Source organism: Musca domestica, unplaced genomic scaffold (genome assembly GCF_030504385.1).
Source record: "Musca domestica strain aabys unplaced genomic scaffold, Musca_domestica.polishedcontigs.V.1.1 76, whole genome shotgun sequence".
Classification (NCBI taxonomy): domain Eukaryota; kingdom Metazoa; phylum Arthropoda; class Insecta; order Diptera; family Muscidae; genus Musca; species Musca domestica.
Window position 1 is genome coordinate 1,040,061 of NW_026712396.1, and position 22,665 is coordinate 1,062,725.

The following is a 22,665-nucleotide window of genomic DNA, read 5'->3' on the forward strand; positions in this document are numbered from 1 at the left end:
AATGTTGCCTATACAGGTCCACGTTGTCGTATAAACCCTAATATACGGCTACATTCGGTAGTTTTAAGATTTTAATAGAATTTTTAACGGTTTTTATTTCTTTTTTTTGAAAATTACCAAATTTGTACCAAATGATGGAGAGTATTCAAAGCTCGGCCCGGCCGACTTTACAGCTTTTTTACTTGTTTTATCTCACTCTGTATTACTGGTTTAGAGAAATTGCGGATTTCACATTATTAATATTAAATCCCTTACAAATAAGACTGCATGTGATTCCTGTCTCTTTGTGCATGCTTTTTCCGGACGAACCCATCAATATTATTAAAAATCGTCTCTTATCCCTGAATTAAATTATGCCTAATAGTACTTCTTATCGCTTATGATTCTGAACCCTCCATTGAAAAATAAATATTCTTTCTCTTAGCGTTTTCAAATGCTTAGAGTATCCAAACATACGTAAGTGTGCTGTGCCCTTTTAAGAATATCAACCGTAAAATTCCGGCGAAAACAAACCAACTCTCACACAATCCCAACTCATACCTCCATCCATACACACGAATAAATATTTATCCTTAAAGTGTGAAGTGCGAAGTCGTGTAGACATAATCATCATCTTTTTTTAACCCGAAAGCGACAGGCAAATCCACTGCCAAACAACAATGAAATGAACAATTCTCATCGTTGTCGTTGTCGTCAACACTTTTGGCAGTTAGTATGCATATATGTATGAGTACATGTGTATGCGGTATGTCATACACACCCACACCCCATACACACACACATATATCCTTACACTTTACTGTGTGCCATGAAATTCCCTTTAAATATCTTCAGCGTTGTCGTTGTCGTCATCGTCATCAACATTGTCGCAGAAAATGTACACAAATACCTACTCACAGACATTTGCAGATATGTATATATGCGGATCATAACACCTATAAAGGAGTACATAAAACGGATGCCCTAATGAAACTGTGGTTGCCATCATTAGGTTGTGGAATAATATCCTCCTAGTCATCCTCTTCGCTTAATTCGTAAAATAGCTCAACAAATTTTCCCCGGTAATGATTATATGATTTTTGTGTAAAGCGAATCATTTTTAGGGAGAATATCATATTCGGCTTATTGTGGTGGTTTGTGAGAGGCGGAATTTAAAGGGAAGAAGGAATTTTTCCATTTGAAAATTGGCAAAATTTTAAGGGGATCATGTAATATAAGATGAAAGGATATAAAATTAAACAAGTAAAAAAGTTGTAAGTTCGGCCGGGCCGAACTTTGAATACCCTCCACCATTTTGTACAAATTTGGCAATTTTCAAAAAAAAAAAAAAAAAAAAAAAAAAAATCCATTAAAAATTCTGTTAAAATCTTAAAAATACCGAATGTAGCGGTCTATACGACGACGTGGACCTGCATAGGCAACCTTAGTTATAAGCTATTATAATATTCAAATGCTTAACTTGAAAAAATCTGTTTATAATGTAACTAAAATAATCAAAATACCGAATATAGAGAGGCACATTACGTGGACCTGCACAGAAAATTTTCTGGCATAGGCTGTAGTATCCATTACGAACTTCAAATTCCAAATTTGAAACCATTCCGGTAAAATAATGTCGCAAAAATCATCAAAATACCGAATATCGAAGGGTACAGTTATATGGGGGCTATACGAAGACGTGAACCTGCACAGAAAATTTTCTGTCATAGGCTGTAGTATCCATTGCGAACTTCGAATACCAAATTTGTAACAATTCCGGTAAATAATGTCGCTAAAATCATCAAAATACCGAATATTGGAGGTTACCGTTGACCGATGACATGACCGATTTTCTGTCTTAGGCTGTAGTACCCATTGCGAACTTCAAATACCAAATTTGAGACAATTCTTTTAAATAATGTCGCTAAAATCATCAAAATACCGAATATCGGGGGTACCGTTATATGGGAGCTATACGAAGACGTGGACCTACATAGCCCATTTTCAGTACCAAAAGGCCCGCAGACTTAATACACATTTGAGTAAATTTTTATAAACTTATTACATTTCGTTCGGAAGCTAGAGTGATTTCCACAGACGGATGGACATCGCTAAATCGACATAGAATTTTATGCTGATCAAGAATGTATATACTTTGTGGGATCTAAAATGTATATTTCGAGGTGTTACAAACGGAATGACAAACTTAATATACCCTCCATACTGTGGTGGAGAGTGTAAAAAGATCATTGCCATATCAAAGCCTAGAAAATACAGCTATGGCTAGAATTCTGAAATTCGGCAAGAATATTGCTTTAAGAGGTTAGATAGCGGAAGAGTGATTTTTTAGGAAATCCGTACAATTTTTGGTAATAATTTAGTAACCTTACAATCTTCAAATTCATGTCGATCAATATCGACACCAGCTAATGTAAAAGTTTTAGAAATTCGATCCAATAAGGCACTAAATATGTCCGAAAATCGGTGTTTGTGTACCCTCAGCTATATGGCTACAGAGGGTATATCTCATTGGATACGGCCAAAATGTGCCTCGAAATAACTAGGTCTCTTTGCACCAAATCCATTTCAGGACATCTGGAGTCGATCTAGGGGTGTCCGTCAGTCTGTCTGTTGGTCTGTCACAATAACTCTCGAAGGGAGTGTCCAATTTGTTTCAAAGTTGGTACATCGCAGTATTACTGTCAAACTTAGATTGAGTTCGGAGATGGGCAATACCTCTCCCACTCCTTCTAATACCACTTCCACAAAAGTTCAAAAGAGTCATCAGTGTTAGGTGAAGCAGTAAAATGGAAAATATTGGTCCACACCATCAAGTACCTCCTCTCACAATGGGTCAAAATTTGGAATAATTGTATCTCTTATAAAATGTGAACTAAGAGTCCGATTGTTTTCAAACATCCCAATATTTCTGCCAACACAAGATCTTGTGTGAAGACCGAATATATCGGCCCACTCTATCAAGTACCTCCCTTTCACAAATGGTCAAAATTTGTGATAATTATAGCTCGTATAAAATATGAAATAAGAGTCCGAATGTTGCATATCTCAATATTTCTATAAACACAAGGTCCGACGCGAAGATGGGATATATCGGTCCACTTGTTGTGGTACCTCTCCCACAACGGATCAAAATTTGGAATAGTCATGATTTTGTTGTGTACATGGTAGATATCAACCGTTGCCTTCAGGCACCTGTCCCCCACAATGGGTCAACATTTGGAATAATTGTTACTCCTATACACATTTTATATATCTTATGCAATATTATAAGAGTCGGAGTGTCTTTAATGTTCACACATCCCAATATTTTTATTAACACAAGATCTGATGCGAAGATGGGATATATCGGACCACAGCGGCTTAAAATTTATAATAACCATAAAGCTCAAAAAACCCGAAATGAGCATCCGATTTCTTTTAAACTCGGCACATCCCAATACTTCTACTAACACAAGATCTGTTGTGAAGCTCACTCCTTCTGGTAGGTAGGTGACTATTGACTATGATCAGCCCAAATGGACTGAATTTTGACACCTCCGAAGGAATTCATCCTAAAAGAAAGTGCTTCAAAATCTGTTGAAAATCGATTCAAATGGAGCTATAGCTCCCATATATATGTTCTATACGATTTGGTGCTTAAATCCCTCACAAGCGAAATATGCACATTGATATTTGATACCACCGGACACCAGATATAGCTTGAAGATACCTGTGCCAAATTTTATCGAGATCGTTTAAGATCTTTATGTAGCTTCAATATACATATTCATCCGATTTTACGGCTTTTGCTCATCTTATACGGAATATCAGTCCAATATTCGTAGATTTTTTTATATTTAACCGATTTTTTTCGTTTGGGGAAACTCGGTCCGATGTAACTATTGTTCTAATAAATATGTTTTAATATAATCCGTATCTAAGTCATAGCATGCACTATACAGCAAGATTATTTGGTACACGATGTACAAAAGCCTTCGTCAAATTTGTTGAAAATCGATTCAGATTTGGATATAGTTCCCAAATTGTGACTACTCTAAAGGCTTGATACTCATTCAAATAAGGTTCATAGTTGATATAATCTACTTCACATGAATTCCCCATATATATATATATATATATATATATTTTTTTTTTTTTTGTTCCAGAAGCTCTACTAAATACACATATGTAGTTGTGTAGGGTATCTTATAGTCGGCTCCGAACAACTTTCAAACTTTCCTATTTTTTTTTTTTTTTTGTTTTTGTGAAATACCAAGATTCTCTTCCAAAGACCTACGAAGAGCAATAATCCCATTTTTTGGAAAAATAATAACTCCCACATTCCTTATCCGACAAAAGTTAAATGCAATTTTCATCAACCCATCTTTTTCATTGCTTCCCTAAAAAGGCCAGTGATGACGGCAGAATGATTGTGGTGCTGGTGGTGAATCATGAGACCGAACTTTTCGGCAGTCGACGAGAGCTGTTGCATTAAAAATTAAAAAACCCCAACAATGCTTAAAAAAAAAATAAAATAAAAAAATAACCAAAAGAAAAAGTTTTATATTCCGCAATTTTTTTTCTTCGCATGAATTTTGTATTGCGCACTACATCCATCATCAAAGAAACAAACAAAAACTGAGAAAATTAAAATATATGAAAAAAAACGTAAAACTCCAAAGCGGGTTTGGAAGAAAATATCATCAAACATTAAGCGGGGCTGCTGTTGCCGAAAGAAAATAAAACTCTTCGCTGAAAGAGCATAGTTTTACTTTTTAAGAACGTCAACCAATATCTTCTTTTTCCTTCTTTGGATATCCTTCTATGTTTTCCTTTAGCTTTCTTTTAGTTTCTTATTTGTTGGCAACGTCTATTCCCATAGCTCATGGTTGCAGCGATTATTGTGGCGGTAAGCGTTGTTGCTGCTGCTGTTGTTGTCTTCTACGCTCAGTTGTTTATTCTTTATGATGAGTGAAAGAAATTTACAGCCTGTTCCACGATCTCGAAAGAAAATTTGTGCGAACGAAGGCTACTCACTCACTTTCGCATAAGAATGCGTTCCACTAACTTTCGTTCTTTCTTTCGCATAGCCTTACGTGATTCAGTGTTGCAAAATATTTTTTGGCAAAATTAATCGCGAAATAAGGCAAAAAAAGCGCCAAATGTCTAATATAAACGCGAAAAAAGCAGCAGTGGCTCTGTCTCAACTGACAGTTCAGTTGTAAACAAACAAATTGTAAATAAACAAACAAAATAAAATTTCTAGTGATTGTGTTCAGGTTATTTGTGTTCTTAAAAAAGAAAAAAAATGAATATTTCTGTAGCCCTATTTTTTATGGATGATGAGGAGGAGGTTCAAATTGTGCCACGGAGGCATTTAAGAGATGCTTCGAATTTATTTGAAGTACCTAACAACCAGTAAGTATGATTGTATTTTTACATTTTTAAAATAATAAAAAAATGATTTTTTCTAGGTTTGTGTCTTCCAGTGGTCTTCATGGGATTGCCTGCTACTTCCAAAAATTGGCACTCCTCTGGCGAACTTAGGATTCTCCCCCATATACTCAACTAGTGCCCGCAGCTGTGTAGTTTTTTCGTGCTGGAATTGAGAAAATAAAAAAATATATATTTGTTGTTCACAGATTAAATTGCATTTATTATTTTTACTTACATTTTTCTTTCCATTTTCAATCAAGGAATGTTTATGTTAAAACAATTTTCCTTAATTTTTATTATTCGACAGCAAACACACAAGTGACTGATTTTGACATTTGTGTTCGCATGCGTACGAAAGAAAAAAGATAGTGGAACGCAAAATTACACTGAAACGCTTACGTTTTCGTTCGCTTTGATTTTCGTGCAAATTTTCGTTCTGATGGATTTTAGTGGAACGGAAATCAGCTGTTTGTCGTGTAAAAGTTGTGCGAACGTGTTCTTTCGACATCGTGGAACAGGCTGTTATTTAATAAAAAGAAGTTTACAGCGGCACACAAAAAAGAGGAAAGCTGAAATGAAAAAAAAGAGACAGAAAGAAACTGATGAGAATAAGCCAAAACGAATCGAAAATATGCTTCTATAAGAAAACTAGCAGGTCTTCTATGAGAGAAGACAAACAGGTCTTCTATGAGAAGACCTACAAGTTTTCTATGAGAGAAGACCAACAGGTCTTCTATGAGAGAAGACCAACAGGTCTTCTATGAGAGAAGACCAACAGGTCTTCTATGAGAGAAGACCAACAGGTCTTCTATGAGAGAAGACCAACAGGTCTTCTATGAGAGAAGACCAACAGGTCTTCTATGAGAGAAGACCAACAGGTCTTCTATGAGAGAAGACCAACAGGTCTTCTATGAGAGAAGACCAACAGTTCTTCTATGAGAGAAGACCAACAGGTCTTCTATGAGAGAAGACCAACAGGTCTTCTATGAGAGAAGACCAACAGGTCTTCTATGAGAGAAGACCAACAGGTCTTCTATGAGAGAAGACCAACAGGTCTTCTATGAGAGAAGACCAACAGGTCTTCTATGAGAGAAGACCAACAGGTCTTCTATGAGAGAAGACCAACAGGTCTTCTATGAGAGAAGACCAACAGGTCTTCTATGAGAGAAGACCAACAGGTCTTCTATGAGAGAAGACCAACAGGTCTTCTATGAGAGAAGACCAACAGGTCTTCTATGAGAGAAGACCAACAGGTCTTCTATGAGAGAAGACCAACAGGTCTTCTATGAGAGAAGACCAACAGGTCTTCTATGAGAGAAGACCACAGGTCTTCTATGAGAGAAGACCAACAGGTCTTCTATGAGAGAAGACCAACAGGTCTTCTATGAGAGAAGACCAACAGGTCTTCTATGAGAGAAGACCAACAGGTCTTCTATGAGAAGACCAATAAGTCTTCTATGAGAGAAAACCTTAAGCTCTTCTATGAGAAGACCCTCTGGTCTTCTATGAGAAGACCCTCTGGTTTTCTATGAGAAGACCCTCTGATCTATGAGAAGACCCCCTGGTCTTCTATGAGAAGACCCTCTGGTCTTCTATGAGAAGACCCTCTGGTCTTCTATGAGAAGACCCTCTGGTCTTCTATTAGAAGACCCTCTGGTCTTCTATGAGAAGACCCTCTGGTCTTCTATGAGAAGACCCTCTGGTCTTCTATGAGAAGACCCTCTGGTCTTCTATGAGAAGACCCTCTGGTCTTCTATGAGAAGACCCTCTGGTCTTATATGAGAAACCCTCTGGTCTTCTATGAGAAGACCCTCTGGTCTTCTATGAGAAGATCCTCTGGTCTTCTATGAGAAGACCCTCTGGTCTTCTATGAGAAGATCCTCTGGTCTTCTACGAGAGAGGACCAACCGGTCTTCTATGATTGAGGACCAACCGGTCTTCCACGAGAGAAGACCTATAGCTCTTCTATGAGAAGACCTATAGCTCTTCTATGAGAAGACCTTAAGGCTCTTCTACGAGAAGACCTTAAGCCTCTTCTATGAGAAGACCTTAAGCCTCTTCTATGAGAAGACCTTAAGGCTCTTCTACGAGAAGACCTATAGCTCTTCTATGAGAAGACCTATAGCTCTTCTATGGGAAGACCTATAGCTCTTCTATGAGAAGACCTTCTGGTCCTCTATGAAAAGACCTTCTGGTCTTCTATGAGAAGACCTTCTGGTCTTCTATGAGAAGACCTTCTGGTCTTCTATGAGAAGACTTTCTGGTCTTCTATGAGAAGACCTTCTGGTCTTCTGTGAGATCTTCTGGTCTTCTATGAGAAGACCTTCTGGTCTTCTATGAGAAGACCTACAGGTCTTCTTTGAGAAGAGCTACAATAGCTCTTCTATGAGAAGAGCTACACTAGCTCTTCTTTGAGAAGACCTTCTGGTCTTCTATGAGAAGACCTTCTGGTCTTCTATGAGAAGACCTTCTGGTCTTCTATGAGAAGACCTTCTGTTCTTCTATGAGAAGACCTTCTGCTATTCTGTGAGAGGACCTTCTGGTCTTTTATGAGAAGACCAACAGGTCTTCTATGAGAAGACCTTAAGTTCTTTTATGGTAATACCTTCTGGTCTTCTATGAGAAGACCCTCTGGTCTTCTCTAAGAAGACCTTCTGCTATTCTACGAGATGACCTTCTGGTTTTCTATGAAACTATCATCAGGTCTTCTATGAGAGGAACTTCTGGTCTTCTATGAAAAGGTCTTCCTCGTCTTCAGTGAGAAGGCCTTCTGGTCTGATTTGAGAATACCTTCTGTTCTTCTATGAGAAGACCTTCTGGTCTTCTATGAGAAGTCCTTCTCGTCCTTCTATTTGTTAAAGAAAATTTAGGAACTAAATACTTTAAAGAAAAATACTTTATTTTTTTAACGAAATATATTTTTTCCGCTCACACACACACTTATACACGCACATGGAACCCTCAAAACAAACATTCACATTCAAGGAAAGCCGTTGGCTCTGTGTGAGTGGGCGGGGAGATGTGTTGTGCCAAGGAAGTGTGGCCATGCAACAAATTACGTTTCATTAAATATTTATAAGATTTGTTTACATATTTGCAAAAAAATTGTTGTTTTTATTTAACTCGTTGTTGATGGCAGTGGCGTTGGAGTTTGTTTTGCTTTGGCCTCCCCCCAGCACATCACCGGTGGCGGAAAACGAGTTTTTCCTGGCGTTTTCCAGGCAGTCTTCCTGCCATCGCTCCCCCCCCGAAACAACACACAACAAAACAAAAAAAAGGATCACGCAACGGTGTGACGGGAGGATGAACAACATGAATTCTACATGTTTAAATTTTTCACACATCGTTGAGTTTTATTCTGCATGTTAGAAACGGCAACAACAACTACAACACCGGTCATAAAAATAAAAATAACAACAATGCCAATGACAATAACAAAAAAAGTGTCATACAAAACACCAACTGAAAAAAAATAAAAGAAAATACAAAATTCACTCACTCTTCCTCTCTCTCTCTCTTCCACTACCCCTCACTAACACACCAACATCCTCTGAACCCTATGCCGGAATCCTTTACATATTGAGGTATATTGTTGTGGTTCAGCAGGCATCACAATAACAACAGCAGCAACAACAACAACAACAGCCACACCATCAACCATGGCAATGACGTTAAAGCTGAGAAATTTTATTAACTGATATTTCCCCCCGTTTCCGGCTGGCAATGCAAGCGATACAGGATGCCAGGGCAAACAACTGAGCAACAAAACATTTTTCTCTCTCTCTCTCTGCCGCTCTTCTTCTCTGGCTGAGAAAAATTCAAATTTTGTCACCAAAAAAAATGGCAGGAGAAAAAGAATTCAATGTAGCAACAAAATAAAAGAGTTTTGCAACAACAAAATTTAATAAAAACATTTTGGAATAAATTACACAAAAGTTATAACAATAAACTTGTTAAATGGCTTATAACATATTTAAAAGTTTTGTCCATGGGCATGTGTGTGTATGTGTGGTGGGTATGTGTGTGTGTTCGAAGGATATCACAAAATGAATTTGTTTTTACCAAGAAATTTCTTGGTGATAAATGATGATGATATCCCAAAGAAGGAGACAAGGACAAAGGTCGATATGTGGAGAATTCGCAGACAAAAAAAAGGAATGTCATGATATCTTGTCCGCATGCTTAAAAGGATGAAAGATTAGAAAAAAGTCCACAATTCTTGATAAGATTTAAACAAAAAATGTAAAATAGAGGGTAAATGGGGTTGGAGTGAAATCATTGGAAAATATGTCTCAATTCATCCGATTGCTAAAAATCATGCCAATACGGTTAGGATATGTCTTGAAACCCCTCATAAGCCACTCGTCCGACAGCTGGTAAAATTATTCCAGTGATAGCTCATTATATTGTTTACAAGCGGACAAAAGCATTTTGATGAGAATTTTCCAGAAAAAAAGTTATTTGTGATGGAATTCAAGCGTGATAGTGTGATTTTTTTATATTTGGCTGGAAAGCCACAAGCGGCTATCGTTAGAGCACTCCAGCATTTAAATGTGAATAAATCTTTTGTGTCTCGTACCATCGCTCGTTATCGTGATACTGGTAGCGTAGCCCGACCTCAAGGAAGTGGACGGAAGAAAACAGCAATATCAGCAGAAATGGTTCGAAAAGTAGAGAAGCGACTTGATCGAAACCCGCGTCGCAGTGGCCGAAAAATGGCTCGTGAGCTGCACATATCGCAATATTCCATTCTGCAAATATTGAAAAATGAGCTCGGGGTAAAGCCGTTGAAATTTCAAAAAGGGCAAGAACTTACACCGCAACCTAATGAAAATAGACTCAAAAAATCTAACGAATTTCTTCGCTCGGCCGAAAGTGGTGAACTGCCGAATTTGATTTTCTCCGATGAGAAAACATTTTGTTGTCCAGCAGTTTGTAAACAAACAAAATGATCGTGTTTACTTGCCAAAGAGGTGTGTACACCTTCGGTTGGCCACCAGAACTCAAGCGCCGACCATGGTGATGGTGTGGGCCGCCATAACAGCCGATGGTCGCTCTCCGCTCGTATTAATCGATCGTGGCATTGGAATAAATGCCGAATATTATCGCAAAAATATTCTGGAGGGTGTATTAAAGCCTTGGGCACGCACACATTTTGGCCGCAGACCTTAGACATTCCAGCAGGACTCAGCATCATCGCACTAAACACGCGCCTCCCAAGAATGGTTAAAAAAATGAGGTCGCTCGCTTCATTTCCAGCGCCACAATGGCCACCAAAATCTCCGGATACCAATCCGTTGGACTATTGTGTCTGGAGTATTTTGGAAAGTAAGGTTGGCACTAAAAAATACCAAAGTGTCGATCACCTGAAGCAAGCGCTTCGCCGGGAATGGACCAAAATACCGCAGAGCAGCGTTCGTGCAGCGTGTGACGGTTTCATTGGCAGTTTTTTTATCTCACCCTGTATATCACTTCATACGGCCAAACGTGCCACATAGAAATGTATTTCTTTTGAACCCTAGGTCTCCTTGGGCCAAATCCGTTTCAGGACATTTACAGTCGATGTAGGGGTGCCTTCCGTCCATCCGTCTGTCTGGCTGGCTGGTACGCACGATGGCTCTCGAAGGGATTATCCGATTTGGTCCAAACTTGATACATCGTTATATTATAATCAAACTTAAATCGAGTTCGAATATGGGTAATATCGGTTCACTGCTTCTGATACCTCCCCCACAAAAGGTCGAAATTTTCAAATAATTTACTGTACACAGAGAGAAATTATAATCCGATTTTGCTCCAACTCATAATATGTGCATCAGTGTTAGGTTAGGTGCAAAAATGGGCAAATTCAGTCCACTCCACCCAGTGCCTACCCCACAAAGGGTCAACATTTTGAATAATTATAACTCTTATAAAATCTGATGTATGTGTCGGTTTGTCTTCAAATTACACACATCAAAATATTTTCATTAACCCAAGGTCTAGTGTGAAGATGGAATATATCGATTTACTACCTCTGGTACCTCCTTCATAAGGGGTCATAGTTTTGAATAACCATGAAGCTCATGAAAAGTGATATTAAAATCCGATTCCATTCAGACTTGGTACATCTAAATATTTCCAGGAACACAAGCTCTGTTGTAAAGTTGACAGAGATCGGACCATTTTTTTCAGGTACTTCCTCCACAAAGGGTCAAAGTTTTGAATATCCATGAAGTTCACAAAACGCGAAATTAACATCCGATGCCATTCAGACTTGGTACACCTCATAATTTCTATCAACGCAATATCTGTTATAACGATGATAGAGATAGGGTCATTTCTTCTGGTACCTCTTCCACATAGGGTTCAAGATTTTGAAAAAAAACCAAACGCTCAAAGAAAGCGAAATAAACATCCAACTCTCTTTATACAGGATTGTCCATATTCGACGGACGGACGGCCATTTCGATGACTCTTTGGGCCCATTCCAATCGACGAGGCTTGTCCGCAGCAACATTCATTGCGTCAAGTGAATTTTGTACGGGAACAAATGTAAATCAACGCGAATAATCCGTTGTAAAGTTGACCGAGCCATGCCCAACCTCTGAGAATGGCGTTTTTGGGATGTTCTTGGGGACCTCTCAACACTGGCTCGTACGGCAGCGATATTCACGGCCGATCGCCTTGGTCGACTTTTATATGGCCTCTTCGGATTAGAAAGAGCCTTACCAGTCGAAAATTTTTCGTATAAACGCTTAATGGTGTTCTTAGAAGGCGCACTTCTCACATTTGTTAATGTTTTAAAAGCACGTTGAGTTTTCACAATTGACTTCTTCTGTTGAATGTAAATTTCAACTATTTCGCGTGGCGTGTATTGGTTCATGGTAAAAATCTGCTTGGACTGACGCTTCAAACGCGGTATGTCATTAAACGATGTGACGTCTCTGTCAAAAGTTATGGCGTTGCCAGATGGTTGACAACCCTGTATACTAAACGGTACTAAATTTGGTACAATTTGAATTTGGTGGAATGGGTGGAGCTGGAATCCTGAAATTTGAAATTAACATTACTGGCCGAGTGTAGGTTTGGGATTTAGAGGCAAATTTGTGTTTTTGTGCACTAAAAGTACTAAATTTTGTGCAACGATGGAGCTGAAATATAGAAATAAGATTACTACTGCATTCTAGTACTGAGAAATGTAAGTAGTTTTGGAAATTCGTACTTGTGCGTACTAAATATTATAGGATTAATAGTAAATATTATTGTATTGTACGAGCGAGGAATGTAGTTTCTTTTGAAAATTCGTCCTTATGTGTATAAATGTAATTCAATTTGGCACAATTTAATTTTCGAGAGAACTGGTCGAATTACAATCCCGAAGTTTTAAAATAATTATAATAATCATTTTTATTGCACTGTATGATGTAGGTAGTTATGAAAATTTGTACTTAAGTGTACTAAATGGTACTACTTTTGGTACAACTCGGTTTGGGTAAACCAATAGAGCGTGAATCCTGAAATGAGGGAATATTAGGGAATATGAAATTTTAGTATTGGAATATGTAGGTAGTTTTGGAAAATCGTACTTATTAGTACCAGATGTTACTAAATTTGGTACAATTTAAGTACGGGGAGAACCGGCCGAGTTGGAATCTTGAAATATGGAAATAGGGTTTCTATTGGATTATATAATATAGGTAGTTATGGAAATTTGTACTGAAGTGCACTAAATGGTACTGAATTCTGAATCTTATTCTAGCCATTGCTGTTCGCATAGCACACACAAACAGCTGAGTGGGGTGAAATACTCTTAAGAGAAGGTCTCTACCTCTATGAAACTATCCGTTTCAGAATATTTGTTGTCGATCTAGGGGTGTCGATCTAGGTGGTGTATCCGCTTTTTTCTAAACTTGGCACATCGTAATATTATTGTCAAACTTAGATCGAGTTCGGAGATGGACAATATGGGTTCACTTCTAAAGGCATCCCACAAAGGGTCGAAATTTTCAAAAAAAAAAAAATATTTTATTGCACAGAAAGAGAAAGGATTATCCAATTTTGCTCCAACTTTGCAAATCCTAATATTTCCATCAGCGCTAGATCAGGTGCGAATATGAACAGTATCGGTCCACTCCATAAAGTACCTCCCCTACAAAGGGCTAAAACTTTAAATAATTATAACTCTCATAAAAAGTGATGTGACAGTCCGATTGCCTTCAAATTACACATATCACAATATTTTTATTAACCCAAGGTCTGGTGTGAAAAAAGAGGTCCACTCCTTTTGGCACCCCCAACACAAAGCGTCAAAAAATTGAATACCCATGAAGCCCATAAAACGCGAAATTGATATCCGATTCAATTCAAAGCTTGGTACATCTTAATATATCCATCAGTACAATATATGTCATAAAGATGGTAGATATCGAAGTTCTGGTACTTCCCCACATATGGCCAAAGTTTTGAATAACCAAAACGATTACAAAATCCGAAGTAAGTATCAGGCTCTCTTCATCCGGTTCTTGCTTTCCAAAATACTGTAGACACAATAGTCCATCGGATTGGTATCCCGAGAGTTTGGTGGCCATTGTGCGCTGAAAATGAAGTGGGGAACCTCATTTTGTAACAATTTTTGGGTGTCGTGTGCTGAGTGCAATGGTGCTGAGTCCTGTTGGAATGTGCAAAGTCTGCGGTCCAAATGTTTGCATGCCCAAGGCTTTAATACACCTTTCAGAATATTTGCGCAATAATATTCGACATTTATTCTGATGCCACGGTCGATTAATATGAGCGGAGAGCGGCCATCGGCTGTTATGACGGCCCACACCATCACCATGGCCGGCGCTTGAGTTCTGGTGACCAAACGAAGGTGCACATTTTCAGCTGACCTCTTTGGCAAGTAAAAACGATCATTTTGTTTGTTTACAAACCGCCGGGCAATGAATGTTTTCTCATCAGAGAGACACAAAAGATTTATTCACATTTAAATGCTGGAGTACTCTAATGATAGCTACTTGTGGTTTTCCAGACAAATATAAAGAAATCACACTATCACGCATGAATTCAATGAAGTAAGTAGTATAATGAGCTGTCGCTGGAATAATTTTAACAGCTGTCAAACGAGTTGTTTAGAAATATTTGCAGACTGACGTTGGTTGCAGTTTTTTCATATCACCCTGTATGTCATTTCGGGAAATTGGGTTCTATGTAGAAATATTTCGTCATCACTTTGGCCAAAACTTCCGGCGATAGGTCCTCACATTCTTGACGGATATTGTCTTTGGGAACTGAAAGAGACTGAGGCTTATAGGCACAAACACGCGACTTCAAAAGCCCCCCCCCCCCCCACAAAAAGAAGTGCGGAGCGGTCAAATGAGACGATCTTCCAGGCCAGTGCAAATCTTGAAGGCCAGTGCCCGGGAAATGCACCCTTCAGCATATCGATGGTGGCACGTGCAGTGTGTGCCGTTACACCATCCTGTTGGAACCACACCACATCCAATCCCAACTCCTCAAGTAGCGAAAAAATAAGTCATGGATCATTGCTTTGTAGCGCTCCCCATTCACAGTAACAATTTGCCCCCACGATGTCTTCGAAGAAAAAAGTTTCGATGAGTGAAAACAGCACACCATACAGTGACTTTGAGCGGGTGTAATGGGCTTTCGTGGGTTACAGGCATATTTGGAGTGCTTCAGAATCTTAAATTTTGCTTATTTACATACCTGCTAAGATGGTAATTGCTCTTATCACTCAAGACTATGTTTGATGAAAAATCATCTTCTTCTTGGTGGTGACTAAGAATGGCTTGAGTGTATGTTAGACGCGACTGGCGGCCAGTAGCTAACAGCTGATACACCATCTGGACTTTGTACGAAAACCTCTTCAAATTTTGTACCCAAATTCGCTGTAAAGACCGTCGACTGAAACCCCATTTGCATGGCACGTCGTCTGGTCGATGGCGCTTCCATGACATCCTCGGCTACAGCAGCAATATCTCTGCAGAACGGATACTCCGGGGTCTGCCATGCCTGGCGGCATCTTTTGATGTGCCATATTTCACCAGTAGCGTTGGACGGCCAGACAATCTGCGACGAAATTCACGTTGTGCCAAAGTAGTCGAAAGATTATTGGTCGAATATACAGTCACAAATATTCCGCGTTCTGGAGCAGTGTAGCGTAACAATGTTTATTAACATGTATTTCACATGTGTTTACTACAAAAATGCCAAACCACAACTGACATTAGGGGCCAATCGTAAAATTTATGGCATTTTCTGATAGGAGGATTACTCTTGCGTCACCTGTTTAGACAGTCATTTATACAAAGGGTGAGCCAATGTAAAATTGCAATATCTATTGTTTTTACAAGTCGCTCAATAACACCCTTGTAGAATTGTCTGAACGAAATGTTAACAATTCGAAATTATCTCATTCTGTATCCAGAACTTCAAAATCTCAGCTGTTACAGTCGATAGATCACCCAGTCAGTAAATAAATCATTTTGTATTATACCCCCCCACCATAGTGTGGAGGGTTTATTAAGCTTGTCATTCCGTTTGTAACACCTCGAAATACACATTTTAGACCCCACAAAGTACATATATTCTTGATCAGCATAAAATTCTATGTCGATTTAGCAATGTCAAATGTATATTATATCTGCAGGACTTTTGGTATTGAAAATGGGCCATGTAGGTCCACGTCTTCGTATAGCCCCCATATAACGGTATCTCCAGATATTCGGTATTTTGATGATTTTAGCGACATTATTCGTCGGAATTGTTTCAAATTTGGTACTTGATGTTCGTAACGAATACTACAGCCTAAGGCAGAAAATTGTCTATGCAGGTCCTCGTCTTCGTATAGCTCTCATATAAAGGTACCTCCCTATTTCGGTATTTTAATGATTGTAGTTACATTATTTACCGGAATTGTTTCAAATTTGGTATTTGAAGTTCGTAAGGGATACTACAGCCTATGCCAGAAAATTGTCTGACAATTGTGACGAAAATTGTAATTGAAGTTCGGAATCGTTACTATTGCCTATGACTGTCTATTACTTATCCAGCACCACGTCTTCGTATACCCCCCATATAAAGGTTTTCATTTGAGCGGTATTTTTCGACAGATTTTTTTTTTTAATTTGTCAAGTTCTTTCCGAATGTTGGAGGGTATAAAAAGTTCAGTCCGGCCGAACTTAGTTGCTTTTTTATTTGTTTTGTGTTATTATGGTCTTCGAACATTATAAAAGTTAAATGAATATCTTACATACCTATAACAAGGTTTTACCATTTTATAGCCTTTAGATGTTTCAGTACCCTCAGAGGCAAAGACCCCAATGCAAGAATCCTGATCTCTAGATTTTATCGATCAATATCGATATAGTCACTCGGGGTACTCTTTGTACCCTTTATATATTCAGTTCGGAAAATCCCACAGTATCTCAGCCATTAACACAAAGGGTGAGCCAATGCAAAATTTCAGAGTTCATATGAATTTCCGAATAGCTTAATGACACTCTTCTAAGCCCTTCTAACTTTTTTTACCCCCAACGAAAGAGTTGTTAAAATTCTGAATTTTTTCATTCTGTATCCAGAACTTCAAAAACCAAGCTGTTACAGTAGATATGTTATTCCGTCGGTCAGTCAGTAAATAAATCATTTTGTATTTTTATACCCTCCACCATACTATGGAGAGTATAGTTATCATATAGCCCCATATAACGCCCCCCCCCCCCATTATAAACAGATTTTTCTTCAAGTTTCGCACTTAAATATTGTAATAACTTATTACAAAAGTTGCCTATGCAGGTCTACGTCGTCGTATAGGCATTCGGTATTTTTAAGATTTTAACAGAATTTTTAACGGATTTATTTATTTATTTTTTTTTTTGGAAATGGAAATTGCCAAAATTTGTACCAAATGGTGGAGGGTATTAAAAGTTCGGCCCGGCCGAACTTACAGCTTTTTAACTTGTTTCTATTAATGTAGATTTCCCACCCTCCCTCCGCACATACCTTACTTCAATGGTACACTTTTATTTGCGGTGCTCTTAAAAATTAACACTTCCCGCTTTATCGCCAATAAACCCGAAAAAGGGGTTAAGCGGTCGTTTAATAAAAACAAAAAATCTACAAATTGAAATAAATAAACTCCGACATTAAATACTTTTGCTATAAAACCAAGACATTTAGAATCTCCAACAGAGAAACAAAAAAAGAAATAAAATAAACACAATAACAAATACAACATTTTTCAACAAATAAAACTTTACAACATCAACAACATCACCAACAAAGAAATGAAGTGAAAGTACAATGATGTATGTAATTGCATTCAGGTGTATGTATGTCTGTATGTTTGTTTGTTTTGCCTGGCTGTTGGTCATTACTTATGTTCCAAATGGTATTGGGCAGCTGGCCTCAAGGATATTTCATTCAGCCATTCATTCATTCATCCACTCACCCTTTCTTTTCATGTTATTTTATTGCTCATTTATAACAAAACAACAAAGATGGCAATGACAACGTACGTACAACAACGACAACAACTGGAACAAAAGTTTAAACAACAATTTCAAAAGTACCAAAAACAACAACAACAACAAAGTCCGTTAAGAAAAGAGTAAAGTTTACTTAATGTTTATTTCTTTGGAAAATACTGACATGTAAACCCACCCCAGTGCCTCCACACTCCCTTGGATAACAATAGAGAGATTATATATTTTTTTTAAAAAGATTTTGGGTTGGCAATTAGGGTATGAGGAATTTTTATAACCTCCGCCATTGAAAGCACGGATATACGCTTTGTTATTTCCTCATGTAACTTATCGAAATAATCATTAAAGACTCTATAAACAACCTTCTTCGAGATCAAGGTAAAATTCTTCTTATGTATCATGTCAGTCCATGGTACTCTTACTTTTAAACGGATCGACCTAGATGACTAAAATCTGTCCCATGATCCTAAAATAATTTCTGTATGATTTTTGAAATTTTGAACAAGAAATATCGGCCCACTGTTTGTAATAGTTCCCTAACAGTATGTAACAATACCTTCCGATTTTAATCAGGTTTTAAGGATTTTACCACATTTTTGAACCCAGTAGGTTATAATTGGTATCTGGGGCTAAAATTAAAAATTCTGCAGACCTATGTTTGAAAATACTTCCTCCGCTTTCTATCAAATATATATTCCTCAGAATTGACAATAATGGTAGGACTTCACGTCACATATCATATTTCCCGGCAGCCCTAATACAAGTAAACGTATTGGGATGTTCGAAGTTTGAAGAAAATCGAACACTTATTTTATATTTTGATATTTTGTGGAAGAGGTATGAGAAGCGCTAAGCGAATATTGCCTAACACTAATATTACTAGGTTCCAACATTGGACTATATCAATAAGGCCTTTTTGTAATTTTAGTCCCCTTAAATAATCCCTACTTGTCATATTCTCAAATAGGATCCCACACGTTATGTTCTAACTGAAGGAAGGTAACTTTCTATTCTAAGAACAGAAGGTGTTTTCTCCGATGACCAGAGGATCCTCAAATAGTAGACCTGAAGATCTCTATACAGAAAATCACAAGTTATTCCCTCAACAGAAGAAAAATAAATCTTTTCATACGAGAGAAGGAGGAAAATAACAGAAGAGAAGAAAATCTTCTCTGAGAGGAGAAAAAAAATTTCTCATAAAAATTAATAAAAACTTCTTACAAAACAGAAAAAGATCTTCTCATAGAAGAGAAGAAGATCTTTTCATAGAAGAGAAGAAGATCTTCTCATAGAAGCTAAAAATATCTTCTCATAACAGGGAAGAAGATTTTTCTCATAGAAAAAGATCTTTCTCTGGAAGAAAAGAAGATCTCATGGCTCTCAAGAGAAACGGATCTCCTCATAGAAAAGAAGAGGGTATTTTTTTATAGGGAAGAAGATTTTTTCTCATAGAAGGCAAAAGAAGATTTTCTTCTCATAGAAGATCAGAAAAAGGTCTTCTCATAGAAGAAAAATAAATCTTCTCATAGAAGAGAAGCAGATCTTCCTATAGAGGACCAGAAGCTCTTTCCATAGAAGGCCAGAAGATCTTCTCATAGAGGAGCAGAAGGTCTAATCATAGAGGAGCACGAGGTCTTTTCATAGAAGGTCTTCTCATAGAAGAAAAATAAGTCTTCTCATAGAAGAGAAGCAGATCTTCCTATAGAGGACCAGAAGCTCTTTCCATAGAAGGCCAGAAGATCTTCTCATAGAGGAGCAGAAGGTCTAATCATAGAGGAGCACGAGGTCTTTTCATAGAAGGTCTTCTCATAGAAGAAAAAGAAGTCTTCTCATAGAAGAGAAGCAGATCTTCCTATAGAGGACCAGAAGCTCTTTCCATAGAAGGCCAGACGATCTTCTCATAGAGGAGCAGAAGGTTTTATCATAGAGGAGCACAAGGTCTTTTCATAGAAGACCTGAAGAAGATCTTCTCATAGGAAACCTGAAGAATAAAGGACCGGAAGTTTTTCTCATAGAGGACCAAAATGTATTCTCGCAAAAGAGAAGAAAAAAGTCTTCTCATAGAAGACCAGAAGAAGGACTTCGCATGGAATACCTAGTGGAGGAAGGATAAGACCAGAAGGTATTCTCATAGAGGAGCAGAAGGTCTTCTCGTAGAGGAGCAGAAGGTCTTCTCGTAGAAAACCAGAAGAAGATCTTCTCATAGAAGACCAGAAGAAGATCTTCTCATAGAAGACCTGAAGAAGATCTTATCATAGAAGACCTGAAGAAGATCTGCTCATAGAAGACCTGAAGAAGATCTGCTCATAGAAGACCTGAAGAAAGAGGACTGGAAGGTTTTTTATAGAGGACCAAAAGGTCTTCTCATCGATGACCAGAAGGTCTTCTCATCGAGGACCAGAAGATTTTTCATTGAGGACCAGAAGGACTTCTCATTGAGGACCAGAAGGTCTTCTTATCCAGGGCCGGGAGGTCTTCACATCTAGGACTAGAAGGTCTCCTCATCAAAGTCTTCTCTCAGAATACCTGGAGGTGTTCTCACAGAATACCTGGAGGTGTTCTCACAGAATAACAGGAGGTGTTCTCACAGAATACCTGGAGGTGTTGTCATAGAATAGCTAAAGGTCTTCTCACAGAAGACTTGGGGGATCTTTTTACAGAAGACTTGGGGGGTGTTTTCACAGAAGACTTGGGGGGTCTTCTCACAGAAGACCTGGAGGTCGCAATAGAGAACCAGAAGGTCTTCTCATAGAAGTCCTGAAGGAGGTATTCTCATAGAAGACCAGAAGAAGGTCCTCTGTTAGAAGATAAGAAGAAGTTCTTCTGAAGGAAGGAGGTTCTTCTCCTAGAAGCCAGAAGTTTCTTCTCTTGGAGAACCAGAATGTTACCCTGAAAGATCAAAAGGTCTTTTAGGAGAAGAAGGCTCCTCGCCTAGAAGACCTAAAGGTCTTCTCAAAGAAGGCTCTTCTGCTAGAAAACTAGAAGGAATTCTCGTAGAAGGCTAGAAGTTATTTTCCTAGAAACCAAAGGGTTTTCTATAAAGAATTCTAAACACATTTTCTTAGTGAACCAGAAGGTCTTCACAGAGAAGGATGGCCATTTTTAGATAGAAGACCATTGGTCGTCCAAAGACAAAAGATCTTCAATAGGAAGAGGGAAAATCATTTATAGGCAGAAGACCTGTAAACAAAAGCCCCCCTCCATGATTTTTACTGGTCTTTAATATGCTAACAGATGCAGGTCTGCTATAAAGATAAGGACCTTCTACTATTAGTGAACCACCATAAGGCCTGAAGCAAACACAAGACCTGCTGTAGGGTTTTTATGATTCTTCCAATTAGTCTTCTGGAGAAAAGACATCTCCTAGAGATCTTCTAAAAAATTAAATACCCTTTAAGGATCTTTCATTGAGAAAAGACTTTGTAATGACCACATTTTCTGAAACCTCTTTTAGTCAAAACAAATCTTCAGGGATTCCCATGGATATAATATATTCTGTGAGTTTTCCATATTTTGAAAAGATTTAAGACATGGAGGACTCACACAATATATTATATCCTTGGGAATCCCTGAAGATTTGATTTGACTAATAACGGTTTTAGAAAGTGTGGTCATTACAAGGTATTTTCTCTATGAAAGATCCTTAATGGGTATCTATTCTTTGGAAGATCTCTAGGAAGTGTCTTTTCTATAGACGACTAATTGGAAGAATCATCAAGCATAATGTCAATAGACATTTTGAAGAGCATCTGTTAGTATAATAAAGACCTGACGAAGACATGGAGAGGGGCTTCTGTTTGCAGGTCTTCTGCCTATAAATGACTTTCTCTCCTTCAATTGATGATCTTCTATAAAAGAATTTTTGTCTTTGGATGACTTATGGCCTTCTGTCTAAAAATAGGACCAATAGAGTCCTTTAAAAAGATTACCACCGATGTGCCTTTTAAGGATATGAAATCATTTATCTATTGAATTGAGATTTTAAATAGTCCTTTTTTAGATGGAATATCATTCTATGATTTTATCAAAGGCAGACCTTAAAAGATTAGAATCCAGAAGTCTCTTGCCTCTCACTGTTCGAGAGAAGCGCTACCATTATAGTAAAAAGTACCTTTTTACGATGTCTTCAAATTCCATCTCTGCTGGCCATCTTTGGCTTTGTAAATAAAACTCTACAATGGACTCTCACATTTTTCCTCTCCAACTCATTTCTCCTTCAGCTAAACATCTTTTGCCCCAATGTTGTGGAAAAAATCATTTAATGGTCTTTCTCTGAATGTTGTTGCTGTTCTTGCAGAATTTACACAGCTTGTTGTTATTGTTGTTGTGTTCGTTGGACATTGCATTTGTTGCCATTGTTGTTGTTGTATTATGGAATATTTATTGTGGTAAACAACTTATTTATCACATAAATTACAGTATAAAACTTTGTTTATTGTTTTTTCTCTCTCCGTTTCTTCTGCTACTTCATCTGCTCAACATTTGAGAATAAACTGTGATGTGTGTGTGAGAGAGAGAGTGTGTGTTTACATTCCCAGCCTGAACATATCGTCCAGAGTCTATACAATGTAAACATATGTATGTATTTGTGCTCAAATATCTTTAACAACTCACAACCATGAAGTGCAGACGAAGAAGAAGAAGAAGAAGGAGCTGAAAAAAAGATGAAAGATGGGAGTTGTGCTGCAGAGAAGCCCCGGAATGACGCATCAGTACCAATTGCAATCTTAACGACCATTTCTACATTTAAGATGCGAGCACAAGAAGG

The 22,665-nt window shown here is 38.0% G+C and overlaps 1 protein-coding gene and 1 long non-coding RNA gene across 2 annotated transcripts in view; one reads left to right on the plus strand and one right to left on the minus strand.

Annotated features, from left to right (window-relative positions):
• LOC101893484 (lachesin) overlaps positions 1 to 22,665 on the plus strand; it is a 453,169-nt gene that overhangs the window by 88,933 nt on the left and 341,571 nt on the right. The window lies entirely within an intron of this gene.
• LOC131806447 (uncharacterized) lies at positions 5,334 to 5,936 on the minus strand. The gene is made up of 2 exons (XR_009344040.1): positions 5,651 to 5,936; positions 5,334 to 5,578 (listed from the first exon to the last, which is right to left on the minus strand). It is a non-coding gene; the product is annotated as an uncharacterized LOC131806447 (long non-coding RNA).